The sequence below is a fragment of the Pan paniscus genome, chromosome 16 (genome assembly GCF_029289425.2).
Source record: "Pan paniscus chromosome 16, NHGRI_mPanPan1-v2.0_pri, whole genome shotgun sequence".
NCBI lineage: Eukaryota > Metazoa > Chordata > Mammalia > Primates > Hominidae > Pan > Pan paniscus.
In genome coordinates, this window is record NC_073265.2 from 24428388 (window position 1) to 24442654 (window position 14267).

Genomic DNA, 14267 nt, shown 5'->3' on the forward strand with positions numbered 1-14267 from the left:
ATCATGTTCAATGTTACCACTCTGATCCAAGCCACTATCATTTTTCATCTGGATCACGGATAAAACTTTTTTTTTTTTGAGGCAGAGTTTCACTCTTCTTACCCAAGCTGGAGTGCAGCGGCACGATCTCAGCTCACTGCAACCTCCGCCTCACGGGTTCAAGTGATTCTCCTGCCTCAGACTCCCGAGTAGCTGGGATTACAGGCATCACCACCACATCCGGCTAATTTTTTGTATTTTTAGTAGAGATGGGGTTTCACCATGTTGGCCAGGCTTGTCTCGAACTCCTGACCTCAGGTGATCCAGCTGCCTCAGCCTCCCAAAGTGCTAGGATTACAGGTGTGAGCCACCACGCTTGGCCCTGGATACAACTTCTTAATCGGTCCATCTGCTTCTACTCTTGCAAGAATCTATGCTCAACCCAGTACCTGAGTGATCCTTGTAACATGAAAGTCAGATTAGGCCAGCCCTCTGCTCCACCTGTGAATTGAGTATGTGAATTATCATAACACCATCTTGTGCAATAATTCACCAAATAGTTTACCATTAGTGCCTTTTATGGCATGTTTAAGAAGCATCATGAGGGAAGAGGAACAGTTGACTTACCTACCAAGTGGGCAAATGCACAAGATACTCTCTGTGCCACTTGCCCACTTGGTAGAGAATGTCAGAGTCAAGAGTCCCTAACAAATATTTATATAACTTATCTTTAATTTGAATTTATGAACAGATGATTGTCTAGATGTCAGAGTAATATATGACTCATAAAAGTTTGCAATACCAGAACACACAGATTTAACATAGAATAAGGAAGTACATATAACCTAAACTATTTATTTTGGTGGAAAATCTTTTTTTTAGAGACAGGGTGTCACTCAGTTGCCCAGGCTGGGGTACAGTGGTGTGATCACAGCTCACTGCAGCATCAAACTCTTGGGCTCTTACTCCCGTCTCAGCCTCCCAAGTAGCTGGGAACACAGGCGTGCACAACCACACCCAGCTAATTAAAAAAAATTTTTTTTGTAGAGATGGAGTCTTGATTTGTTGGCCAGGCTGGTCTTAAACTCCTGGCTTCAAGTAATCTTCCTGCCTTGGATTACAGGTGCTTGGATTACACCACACCCAGCTGAAAATCCTTAACAACAGCTACCATTTACTGAGCCATTATCATATGCCATTTAATGTGCTAGGCATTTTACCTGCATAATTTCATTTGATTCTCACAAAGCCACTGTCGGCACTATTATTATACCTATTTTAACGACAAGTGCACTGGAACTTGGAGAAGTCAAGTAAATCACTCAAGGTTTCACAGGTGGGACACGGCAAACCTGGGACACAATTATAAGGATGTTTGATGGCAGTGCCTGTGCAGTCTTAACTACTAAGTCATATTACTTTTAATTTCCATAGGCATTTTTCTTATCTTTGGCTCTAGTACTTGATCCAACATTGGATATGAAAGTTTCTGTACATTTAGTACAGTTTCAGCAAAGTTAGTACAGTTTCAGAGAGTTAAATAGCTTTTCCAAAATTCTAAAGAATAATGCAAAGTTAGAGTCAGATTAGCATGGTAGATAGAGCTTGAATTTTAGAGCCAGCAAGACCTGGGTTGTGGGCCTTTGGACAGGTTACCCTGTGAAACCAGTTTTCTTATCTGTGAAATGACAATTATGCTATCTGTATATAGAATGCTTAGTATTTTGCAGACAATATACCAATAGTCACTGTTAATCTCTAATGTTGAATCATTTGAAAACCATACGATCTCACAAACAAAGCAAAAGTTTTGATAGTATATAGATTTGTTTTCTTTATATACTTGGTAGCTTAATTATTCATGAATTATAACAGTAATTTTTTCTTCAACTCTGACTCTCACTTTATTTTCATATTCAATGCTATTGGTTTAGTCACATGACTGAATTAAAACTTATTGCTTCTTACAATAGTCTGATAAATTACTAATGAATAATTTAATACTAGTAAAGAGATTAATGAGTTCTTAAATTATAACAAATTATTCTATCACAGGTTACAGTTATATGTAGCATAAAACTAATTATGGTCGTTTACTTATTTAATCAGTAAATTTTTACCAAGTGCCTATATGTGCTGAGCACTGAACTCTTTGCTAGATATTTAATATGAAAATACACCATTCCTACTCTGAATAAATAGTCTAGTGGGAAGACATTCATGCCAAGAGGGCCATTGAATCATTTGGAAAAACCAGTAAAAAGGTACCACAATTGATCAATCAAAAAACAAGTTGCTGAACTGGGGCAATGGCAGTGGGTTGACATAGAGGGCCCTTATATCTACTGGCAATATTCAGTAAGTAGAACTGATGGCGTGTGATTCTAGATGAGATGTATATTTGGGGAGGACAGAATGTAAAGGAAAGGACCTAGGCTGACTCATGGGTTTCTATTTGATCTAGAGACACAACTTGTAAAAGTGGTGTGCTAAACAAAAGTATTTTCTCCTTAAAATCTAACTCATGGAATCATCAGTGATATTTGAATCAATAATAGCAAATGTAAGTGATAATAATGTTAAGTAGAGGAGGACAAATAGAAAAAAATTTTAAAAATAAAATGCTAACAAATGTAACTAGTTACATCACCACCATATAAATTAGGTGCAATGCTTTATGATGATAAAAATCACTTGAAGTATAAGCAAAAATTTAGGTTTAGATTAGATAACCTTGCATTTTCATTTCTCCTGTGATTGGCAGCAAATATCCAATCTCCCATGTCAGCAGTGGATATTTAGAAGGCATACCAATGTCCTTATTATTTATTTATTTTTTATTTTTTTGAGACGGAGTTTTGCTCTTGTTGCCCAGGCTGGAGTGCAATGGCGGATCTCGGCTCATTGCAACCTCTGCCTCCCAGGTTCAAGCGATTCTCCTGCCTCAGCCTCCCAAGTAGCTGGGATTACAGACACCTGCCACCACGCCCGGCTAATTTTTGTATTTTTAGTAGAGATGGGGTTTCAGTATGTTGGCCAGGCTGGTCTTGAACTCCTGACCTCAGGCGATCCACCCACCTTGGCCTCCCAAAGTGCTGGGATTACAGGTGTGAGCCACTGCACCCGGCCACCAATGTCCTTATTAATGTGAGCCTCAAATATGGTTCTAACCGTTAACTTTGAGACTGGTGTCCCAGAGCCATTTCAGCAACTGTGTGCCCAACTTGCTACAATTAGAGCAAAGCCACATAGCAGGAGAAAAGTTTATATTGCAAAGGGATATACAGTTCTTTCTTGGTGTCAGTGGGGGAATGGTTCCAGAGTCTCCCTTGAATACCAAAATCTGAGAATGCTCATGTCCCTGATATAAAATGGCATACACACATCCTCCCTGTATGTTTTAAGTCATCTCTCGATGACTTATAATACTTAATGCAAAGTAAATGCTATGTAAATAGTTGTTATACTGTATTTTTTTTACTGAGTAATCACAAGAATAAAGTCTGTACGTGCTCGGTACAGACACAACATTTTTTTTCAAATATTTTCAGTCCTCGGTTGAATCCACAGATGCAGAACCCACAGATACAGAGGGCCAACTGTAGTCATTGGATCGATCTGCTCTTTAAAAAGCTATTTAGAGTTTCAAGTGCAAGCTGCTTGCTGAACAAAAATCCTCAGACACAATCAACCACAGGATTTCAACCAAACTTCAAGTATTTTACAAAGAAATAATATAGTATTTGTTCAAAGAGAACGAAACACCTTTTTCTAAGGGTGATTTAAGTCAATAAGTAATAAGCTAAATCTTTGTTATGAATGCATTCTGGGGTCTGAATGACTGTTGCCCTTTCAGAGGGCAAAGTGCACAAAAGATTCAGTGACCTTCTGACTTGACAGTCAAATAACTACCATTATGTTCAGTCAATATAAGTAAGCATGGCTGACAATTTGCTAATTGGCTGCCTGTGGTCAGTCAAGTGTACTTTTGACCTTAATGAGAACCTAATCAATTAATACTCAGGGCAATAAAGACTTCTTACTGATTAAGTTAGACAGAAATTATCTTTTTCTAATAGGATTAATGCTACAAAGTGGCCAACTTTTTATTTAACATATGATAATCCTCTCTTCTTTGGACTCTCTTATTTAGCTAACATGGTGAAACTGAATTATGAAAGGTGAGATCTTTTGTTCAACTATGCTTAAAGCTTTTTTTTTTTTTATTAAAAAAAAAACAAGCAGTGTAATTAAGATACTAAAATGAGAATGTCTGGTGTTTATTTGAATTATATGACAATCAACTGAACCTGATATGATCATAGAATTGAAAAAAAATGTATGTTTTCTTACACCAAGAGAGTCCATATTGAAATCCTTAAAAAATAATGAAAGTCACTAGAATTGTTTTTAAATCAGGGTCCTTTTCTGGCAACTACTAAGATGATAGTAGCTAGGATTCCAGAGGCATACAGTTTTCTTTTTAATTGAAAAGAAAGATGATACTATTGTCTTTCATGAAGATATTTTAAAAATGCTCTTAAAATAAAAATTTCTTTACATTACAAGAGCAACTGTCATTTTAAGTCACAAAGTGTAGTCTTCTCTTCCGTAATGTGGTTGATATAAAGCAGCATCCTTTTATGTGCTCTGTAGAGTAGGTAAACAGCCTCTATGCTGAAATGCAGCCATAATTTGTAGGAGCTTCCAGAATTACTTTCTGTTTACAATGCATAATATCTGACTTGGCAAAGGAACAAGTTTATCATTTTAGGTTAAAAATTTATCATTTAGACACAGTGACTAAAAATTTATAATTCTCTGAGATAAGCTTTCCTCTTTAAGGCTTTGCAATTCACTTGGCTCAGACGATACTTTTGAAAATGTATGTATTTTATATAGGAGAGCAGATATAGTTCCTTTAAAAAATAGTTGAAAAGCAACAGCTGTGTATCTGCAATAACTGTTTCATGACGCTTTTAATACAGATAAATATGCAAATATGTCAGACTATTTTTAATACACCATTTTCACGCAGCCTAGTGACTGAAAACAGAGCAAATGTTCTGTGTATTTAGATTCATAATGAGAAATATACACCACTCAAAACTGGAATTATTGTCATGTTGCAGTGAGTAATAAAAAATATGTTTTTGGATGGTAAATAAAACAGTGCTAAGTCATAACAAGTACATTGACAAAGTCCAGGGAGTAGCTGTTCAGTTTCTACTACCATATCATCAATATTGTTTAAAAAAACTACAATGCACTGCTCAGATTCTTCTGCTGATGGGATAATACATGTTAATATCACAAACAATAGGTAATTTTATCTGGATTCTAGTTTCTGAAGACAGGGCCAACTGGGTTTCATAATTTAGATAAGTAATTCAAGTAGTTAAATCAAGTTACATTTTTTAGTAGAATCATATGAGAAATCCATAATGGAATTAGAATTAAGTCCCACAGGTTCAACTGAACCTTACTCTGCTAAGCTTTCTTTTAATATTACCCACAATGACTTTGTTACACATTTATTATGAAAAATGCCAAACACAAAGCAGAGTATAATAAGGAACATCCACATACACTACCACTATTAACATTTTACTATACTTGTGATATCATATATCTGTCTACTATAATTTTTTTCTTTTAGATTTTTGACTACTTTTATTTTTTAAAAATAGACTATTTTGGGAGGGCAGTTTTACGTTTACAGAAAAGTTGAGTGGGAAATACCAAGAGGTCCCACATCACCTCCCAACCTCTCCCCACAGTTTCCTCTATTAACATTTTGGATTAGTGTAGTAGATTTGTTACAATTGATGAGTGTCTTAGTCTGTTTTATGCTGCTGTAACAGAATACTACAGACTGAGTAAGTTATTAAGAACAGAAATGAATTGGCTCGTAGTAGGATCTGTAATAATTAATTAGACCATGATGACTCCACCCTCATGAATGAACTCACAGTTCTGGAGGCTGAAAAGTCCACTATAAAGATGCCACCATCTGGTGAGAGCCTTCTTGCTGCATCATAACATGTTGGTAGGCATCACACTGTGAAAGGGCAAAGAGGCAGGAGACAGGAGTGAACAAGAGTGGGGTAAAGCCACTTCTGCAATAATAGCATTAGTTCATTCATAAGGGTGGACTCATCCTGGTCTAATTAATTATTACAGATCCTATCTCCCAAAACTGTTGCAATGGTAATTAAATTTCAACATGACTCTGGAAAGGACAACCAACCATTCAAAACATAGTATTCTACCACCAACACAAGGGGCAGTATTGAAAAAAAAATTTTTTTTGAAGTATTCCACCTCTAGCCTCCCAAAACTTATACATTCGTTTCAACCCAACGGCTCTCAAAGTCTTAACTCATTCCAGCATCAACTCAAAAGTCTAAGTCCAAAGTCTCATCTAAATCATCTGTGGGTGAGATTAAAGGCATAATTCATCACAAGGCAAATTCCTCTCCAGCTATGAGCCTGTGAAATCAAAACATGCTACAAGCTTCCAAAACACCAAGGCGGAACAGGCAAAAGATGAATATTCATATTCCAAAAGGGGGAAAAGAGCAAACAACATTAAATCATAAGACTCCAGAGTAATCTTTCTTGACTCCATGTCCTGCCTCCTGAACACACTAGGGTAGGCGCTGCGCCCCCTAGGCCTCAGGCAGTCCCACCCCTATGGCTTTGCTGGGCTCTGCTCATGCAGCAGCTATCACAGGTTGAATTGCTGGGGCTACCTGTTGGTGGTTCTATAGTTCTGGGGTCTTAGGGGTGGCCCTATTCCCATGGCTCCACTAAGAACTTCCCTGACAGGGACTTTCTGCAGAGGCCGCACCCCCATGGCTCCACTAAGTACTGCCCTGGTGGGAACTCTGCAGTGGCTCCACTCCTGTGACAATTCTCAGCCTGGGTCTCAAGGGTCTCTGAGGTATCCTAGGTGAAGGCCACCATAGTACCAAGCTCATGCACTCTGTGTCTGCAGAGTTATCACCATGTGGACCATTATGGGTCTGTATGTTCCTGAGAGAGGTAGCAGGACCACTGGTTTTGCCCTTAAGGTCCTAGATGGGAAAGACATCCTGGAAGATCTCCTAAATGCCTTTGGGTTGTTCTCCCATTGTCTTGATGAATAGCACTTGGCTTCCTTCTATCCATACTAATCCCATTATCAAAGGGTAGCTTGGCTACCCCGTTGGTATTCTCTCCCAAGCAAGCTTTTTAATTCTTTATATGGCCAGGTGTCAATTTTTCCAAGTGGTTACATTCTGCTTTCTTTTTAATTAATTATAAATTCCATCTTTAAATCACTTCTCTTTTCTGACATTTTACTATGTGCAGTTGAAAGAAGCCATGCAGCACCCTCAATATTTTGCTTAGAAATTTCTTCTGTCAGATATCCTGGTTCATGGCTCTTAAATTCTGCCTTCCATAAAGCCCTGGGCCATGGACACAATTCAGCCAAGTTCTTTGCCACTTATAATAAGGATGGCCTTAACTCTAGTTTCCAATACCTTGTTTCTCATTTCTGAGAGTTCATTAGAATTGCTTTTACTGTTAACATTTCTATCAATATTCTGATCATGAACACTTACATAATCTCTAAGAAGTTTCAGACTTTCCCCACAGCTCTCTTCTTCTGAGCCATGTAGAAACAATTCACCAGAATTACCCACAATGCTCAATTCATGACAATATAGGCTTTTTCCAGCGTTAATTTCAAAACTGTTCTACCTGCTACCCATTACTCAGTTCCAAAGTCACTTCCATAATTTGTTATGTGAACCAAAAGTATTTGAGACAGGTTTCAATCAATTTAGAACATTTATTTTGTCAGGGTTAAGAACGTGCCCTTGGCACAGTCTCATGAGGTCCTGATGACATGTGCCCAAACAAGATGATTAGGGTACAGCTTGGTTTTATACATTTTAGGGAGACATGAGACATCAACCAATACATGTAAAATGTACACTGGTTTGGTCTGGAAGGGTAGGACAACTTGAAGGGGGGGGTTTCAGGTCATCGGTAGATGAGAAATGGTTGCATACTTTTGAGTCTTTGACTAACCTTTCACTGAATACACAATTCACATATGAACTGGGGTACAGAAAGTCACTTATGTCTTAGTCTGGCTCAGTGAATCTGCATTTTTACATAAACAATAAGGAAGAGGAAGCAATCAGATATGCATTTGTCTCAGGTGAGCAGAGGGATGACTTTGAGTTCTCTCTTTTGTCCTGTACCTGTGAAGATAAACTATCAATTTACATTGCCAGGGTGAAATTCAACTGTTTCAGGGTAAAGATCTTGAGGCCCACAAGGAATTTCCTTGTGGGCAAATTGTGAGGCAGGTAAGTAGCTTTTTAATCTTTGTAGCTATCTTATTTAGGAATCAAATGGGAGGCAAGTTTGCCTGAGGCAGTTCCCAGCTTGACTCTTCCCTCTGGCTTGGCGATTTGGGGGTTCAAAGACTTATTTCATTTCACAGTTGTAACAAGTTATAACAACTCTCCACTCTCTAGTACCACTTTTCTTAGTTTGCTTTGTGCTGCTATAACAGGGTACTTGACTGGGTAATTTATAATGAATGGAAATGTATTAGTTTACAGTTTTGGAGGCTGGGAAGTCTAAGATTAAAAGGCCAGAATCTTGCAAAGGCCTTCTTGCTGCATCATGCTATGGTGGAAGGCATCACATGGTAGAAGAGCAAAAAGAGGGCAAGAAAACGAGCAAGAAAGGCAAATCTACTCTCCTGATAGTGAACTCACTCTCAGGAAATCAGCATTTGTCCATTGATGAGGGTGGAGCTCTAATGGACTCATCATCTCTTAAAACTCCCACCTCCCAATGACATTATAATAGCAATGAAGGCCGGGTGCCCTAGCTTACGCCTGTAATCCCTGCACTTTGGGAGGCCAAGGCTGGTGGATCACGAGGTCAGGAGATGGAGACCACCCTGGCTAAGAAGGTGAAACCCCGTCTCTACTAAAAATACAAAAAATTAACCGGGCACGGTGGCGGACGCCTGTAGTCTCAGCTACTCCGGAGGCTGAGGCAGGAGAATGGCGTGAACCTGGGAGGCGGAGCTTGCAGTGAGCGGAGATCGCGCCACTGCACTCCAGCCTGGGCGACAGAGCAAAACTCCGTCTCAAAAAAAAAACCAATCAAATTTGTCATAATTTTGGAGGGGACAAACATTTAGACTATAGCAATGAACCAATATTAATAAATTATTATTAATTAAAGTATATAGTTTATATTATAGTTTCACTCTGTGTTGAACTTTCTGTGAGTTTTAACTAATGCATAATGAAATGTACCCACTATTACAGTTTCTTACAGAATAACGTAACTGCCTTAAAAATCCCCCATGCTCCACCTATTCATCCCTCATTCCCTCTTCTGGAAATTCTGGCAACCACTTATCTCTTTACTGTCTCCATAGTTTTTTCTCCTTTCAGAATGTCATAGAATCATATAGCATGTAGCCTTTTCAGATAATCTTCTTTTAATTAGCAATATGCACTTAAGGCTCATCCAGTCTTTCCGTGGCATGATTTTAGATTTTTTTTTTTTTTTTTTTGAGACGAAGTGTTGCTCTGTCACCCAGGCTAGAGTGCAGTGGTGTGATCTCAGCTCACTGCAACCTCCACCTCCTGGGTTAAAGCGATTCTCCTGCCTCAGTCTCCAGAGTAGCTAGGATTACAGGCACCCACCACCATGCCCAGCTAATTTTTGTATTTTTAGTAGAGACGGGGTTTCATCATGTTGGCCAGGCTAGTCTCAGACTCCTGACCTCAAGTGATCCGCCTGCCACGGCCTCCCAAAGTGCTGGGATTACAGGCATGAGCCACCACGCCTGGCCTGATTTTAGCTTTGAATAATATTCCATTGGATGGATGTACTAAAGTTTGTTCATCCACTCATCTAATGAAGGACATCTTGGTTGCTTCAAATGTTTAGCAATTATGAATAAAGCTGCTACGAACATTCATGTATTGTTTTAATAAATGTAAGTTTCAACTTATTTGGGTAAATACCAAGGAGCACAGTCGCTGGATCTTATGTTAAGAATATATTCGGTTTTGTATAAAACTGCTAAACTGTCTTCTAGAGTGGCTATGCCATTTTGTATTTCCACCAGCAATGAATGAGAGTTCCTCTTGTTCCATATTCTCACCAGCATGTGGTATTGTCAGTGTTTTGAATTTTGCTGTTCTAATAGGTGTGTAGTGGATTTAATAGATTTTTAAGGACACTTTGTACTTTGAAGTAAATTTATATTTACAGAAAAGTCACACAGGTAATACAGAGAATTCCTGTATACCACTCAACCAATCTCCCCAATGTTAACATCTTAAATTACCGTGGTATACTTGTCAAGACTAAGATACCAACGTTGATACATTGTCAGTCACTAAACTCCAGACTTTATTCATATTTCATCAGTATTTCTATTAATGTCTCCCTTTTGTTTCAGGATCCCATCCAGGATAACACATTGCATTCAGCCACATGTCTCCTTAGTTTCCTCTGGTCTATGACAGTTTCTCAGTCTTTCTTCATTTTCCATTACCTTGACAGTTTTAAGGTGCACTGGTAAGGCATTTTGTCTCTCAATCTGAGTTTATCTGATACTCAGGATTAGATCAGAATTACAGGATTTGGGTAAGAATACCACAGAGGTGAAATGTCCTTCTCATCACATCCTATAATGGGGTATGTGCAATAAAAATAACCTATTACTGGTGATGTTAATCTTGATCATTTGATTAAGGTGCTGTTTATCAGATTTGTTTACTATAAAGATGCTATTCCTCTCCTTTCATGCTCTATTATTTGTAAGGAAGTCACTAAGTCCAATCAATACTTGATGGTAGGGGATTATTTATATCAGTATAATAAAGTTATGTATATGGTTTTTATACTTTAAATTTTGTTGCTAAAATTGTTATAGCTTTGGCCTTGGAGACGTGTTCAGGATGGCTTTCTGTCTACTTGATGTCTCTAGCCTTTTATTTTTTTGAGTACTTCCTTACTTTCAGACACTATAACATACTCAACAGGCTCATATTGTATCTTCTCTGCCCCAGATACAGAATCAGCCATTTCTTCAAAAAGTCCAGATTTTTTCTATTAAGGTATCGTATTTTGAAACAAAGATCCAGGTACTAGGTGTGCTTGCTGTCACTGGTGTGTTACCACAATGATTTACTTATCTTTGAACTAAGATTATAACATGAGGAGGTATAATTTGAAAATGTGACTTTTCTTAAATTTAAATACCTGAGAGGAGTTACTTCAGCAAAGTATCTTGAATTATTCTACCTAATGGCTTAGAAAAATCATATGATTGTCAAAAATATTTTTTATTTGTGATTTTAACCTGTCTCATTTGTACCTATATTAAAAATGATTTATTGCTGGGCATGGTGGCATGTGCCTATAGTAGCAGCTACTTGGGAGGCTGAGGCAGGAAGACTGCTTGAGTCCAGGCTTCTGAAGCCATAGTGTGCGATGACAATGCCTGTGAATAGTCACTGCACTCCAGCCTGGGCAACACAGCAATATCTCATCACAAAAAAATAAAAATAAAAATAAAAATATTATTATAGAAATAACAGAACCATCAGGAATAGCTGTAAATGTTCATGTATCTATTCGGTTTTCTGCAATCTGGAACAGGCATATTAGTGTAGTATGGTGATAGCTTTATTTTTTCAGCTAAAATACTTTGTCTCTGTATAGTTCTCTGAACTGCTTTTCCCCTTATACTAATAAATACCTTTACTCAGTCTTTACATACGTAAGGTAACAAAAATAAATTAATTCACTAGTTAGCTGTTATTTGGGAGTGGTAATAGAGGAAAGTTTCCACATACATTTAAAAAAATAGGTAAAGAAAAGTGCAGCACAACTATAGTTGTATGGAAAGCCTTACTGGTACAAGTCAAAATGGCATATCATCATCAAAATGGTCTCACGTTTAGTGGAAAAAGCTATCCTTGGACTGAAGAAACCTGGGATACATTTACAATAGCTACAAATAAAATTAAATACCTAGGAATTAACTGAAGAGGTGAAAGACCTCTACAATGAAAACTACAAAACACTGATGAAAAAACTTGAAAAGGTCACAAAAAATGGAAAGATATTCCATGTTCATGGATTGGAAGAATGAATACAGTTAAAATGTTCAGACTACCCAAAGCAATCTACAGATTGAACGCAATACTGATCAAAATACCAGTTTTGTCTGGTTTTGGTATCAGGGTAATACTGGCTCATAGAATGAGTTTGGAAGTATTCCCTCCTCATCTATTTTTTGGAATACTTTAAGTAGGATTGGTATCAGCTCTTTAAATGTTTGGTAGAAATCAGCAGTGAAGCCATTAGGTTCTGTCTGGGCTTTTCTTTACTGGGAGACTTTTCATTATGGTTTTCATCTTGTTACTTGTTATAGGTCTGCTCAGGTTTTGGATTTCTTCCTGTTTCAATCTTGGTAGGTTGTATGTGCTGGAAATTTGTCCGTTTCTTTTAGATTTTCCAATTTATTGGCATGTAGTTGCTCATAGTAGCCACTAATGAACCTTTCAATTTCTGCAATATCAGTTATAACATCTTCTTCTTTTTTTTTTTTTTTTGAGATGGAGTCTCGCTCTGTCACCCAGGCTGGAGTGCAGAGGCGCGATCTCGGCTCACTGCAAGCTCCACCTCCCGGGTTCACGCCATTCTCCTGCCTCAGTCTCCCCAGTAGCTGGGACTACAGGCGCCCGCCACCACGCCCGGCTAATTTTTTGTATTTTTAGTAGAGATGGGGTTTCACTGTGTTAGCCAGGATGGTCTCAACCTCCTGACCTCATGATCCACCTGTCTTGGCCTCCCAAAGTGCTGGGATTACAGGTGTGAGCCACCGTGCCTGGCCTAACATCTTGTTTTTCATCTCTGATTTTATTTGGCTCTTCTCATTTTTTTTCCTTAGTTTGGCTAAAGGTTTGTCAATTTTATTTTTCAAAAAACCAACTTTTTGTTTTATTGATCTTTTGTATTATTTTCTTCATTTCAAAATCATGTATTTCTGTTCTGATTTTTTTTTTTCTTCTACTAAGTTTGGTTTTGGTTTGCTCTGGCTTTTCTAGTTTTTAAGATACATTGTTAGGATGTTTATTTGGTTTTTCATCTTTTTTTGATGTAGGCATTTATAGATATAAACTTGTCTCTTAGTACCATTTTTGCTGTATCTCATACGTTTTGGTATGATGTATTTCCATTACCATTTGTTTCAAAAAATTTTTCAATTTTCTTCTTAATTTCCTTATTGACCCATTGATCATTTGTGAGCATATTGTTTAATTTTCATGTATTTGTATAGTTTCCAAAATTTCTCGTTATTGACTTCTAGTTTTATTCCATTGTGGTCACAGAAGATGCTTGCTATTTTTTCAATTTTTTGAATGTTTTAAGACTTATTTTATGATCTAATATATGGTTTATCCTTTAGAAAGATTCATGTTCTAAAGAAAATAATGTATATTCTGCAGTCATTCAATGAAATGTTCTGTAAATATCTGTTAGATCCATTTGGTCTATAGTGTAGACCAACATTGTTTGCATAAACAAACAAAAAGAAAACTAATAAAGACCCTGCACCTTAAAAGTTAAAAAGTATCCCCCAACTTTTAAACTTTTTATTATTACTGTTTATATGTTATTGTACTGCCCATGTCTTGAAAAGTTGTTGTAGTCATTATTTTAGATTGGTTCATTGTTTAGTCTTTCTACGTAGGATACGAGTAGTTTATACACTACAGTTACAGTGTTATAATATTCTGTGTTTTTCTGTGTACTTACTATTACCAGTGAAGTGGTTTTTGTTTTGTTTTGTTTGGAGACAGTGTGTTTTCTGTCACCTAGGCTGGAGTGCAGTGGCACAATTTCAGCTCACCATAGCCTTGACCCTCTGAGCTCAAGGAATTGTCCCACCTCAGTCACCAAGTAGCTGGGACCACAGACACGTGCCACTATGCCTGGCTAATTTTTGTATTTTTGTAGAGACGAGGTTTCAGCATGTTGCCCAGGCTGAACCAGTGAGTTTTATACCATCAGATAATTTCTTATTGCTCATTAACGCCCTTTTCTTTCTGACTGAAATACTCCCTTTAGCATTTCTTGTAGAACAGGTCTTGTGTTGATGAAATTCCTCATCTTTTGTTTGCCTGGAAAAGTCTTTATCTTTCCTTCATGTTGGAAGGATAATTTTGTTGGATATATTA

The 14267-nt window shown here is 37.6% G+C and overlaps 1 protein-coding gene across 3 annotated transcripts in view; it reads right to left on the bottom strand.

Moving 5' to 3' along the window:
• Positions 1-14267, bottom strand: part of DPH6 (diphthamine biosynthesis 6) — a 385926-nt gene that overhangs the window by 46137 nt on the left and 325522 nt on the right. The window contains exon 10 of one of the 3 annotated variants that reach the window (XM_063596531.1): positions 1023-6040. The exons of the other annotated variants lie outside the window; for them this stretch is intronic. The gene's annotated coding sequence lies outside the window, so the exon portion shown is untranslated. Of the gene's footprint in view, positions 1-1022; positions 6041-14267 lie in introns of those variants that run through there. 3 annotated transcript variants of the gene reach the window in all.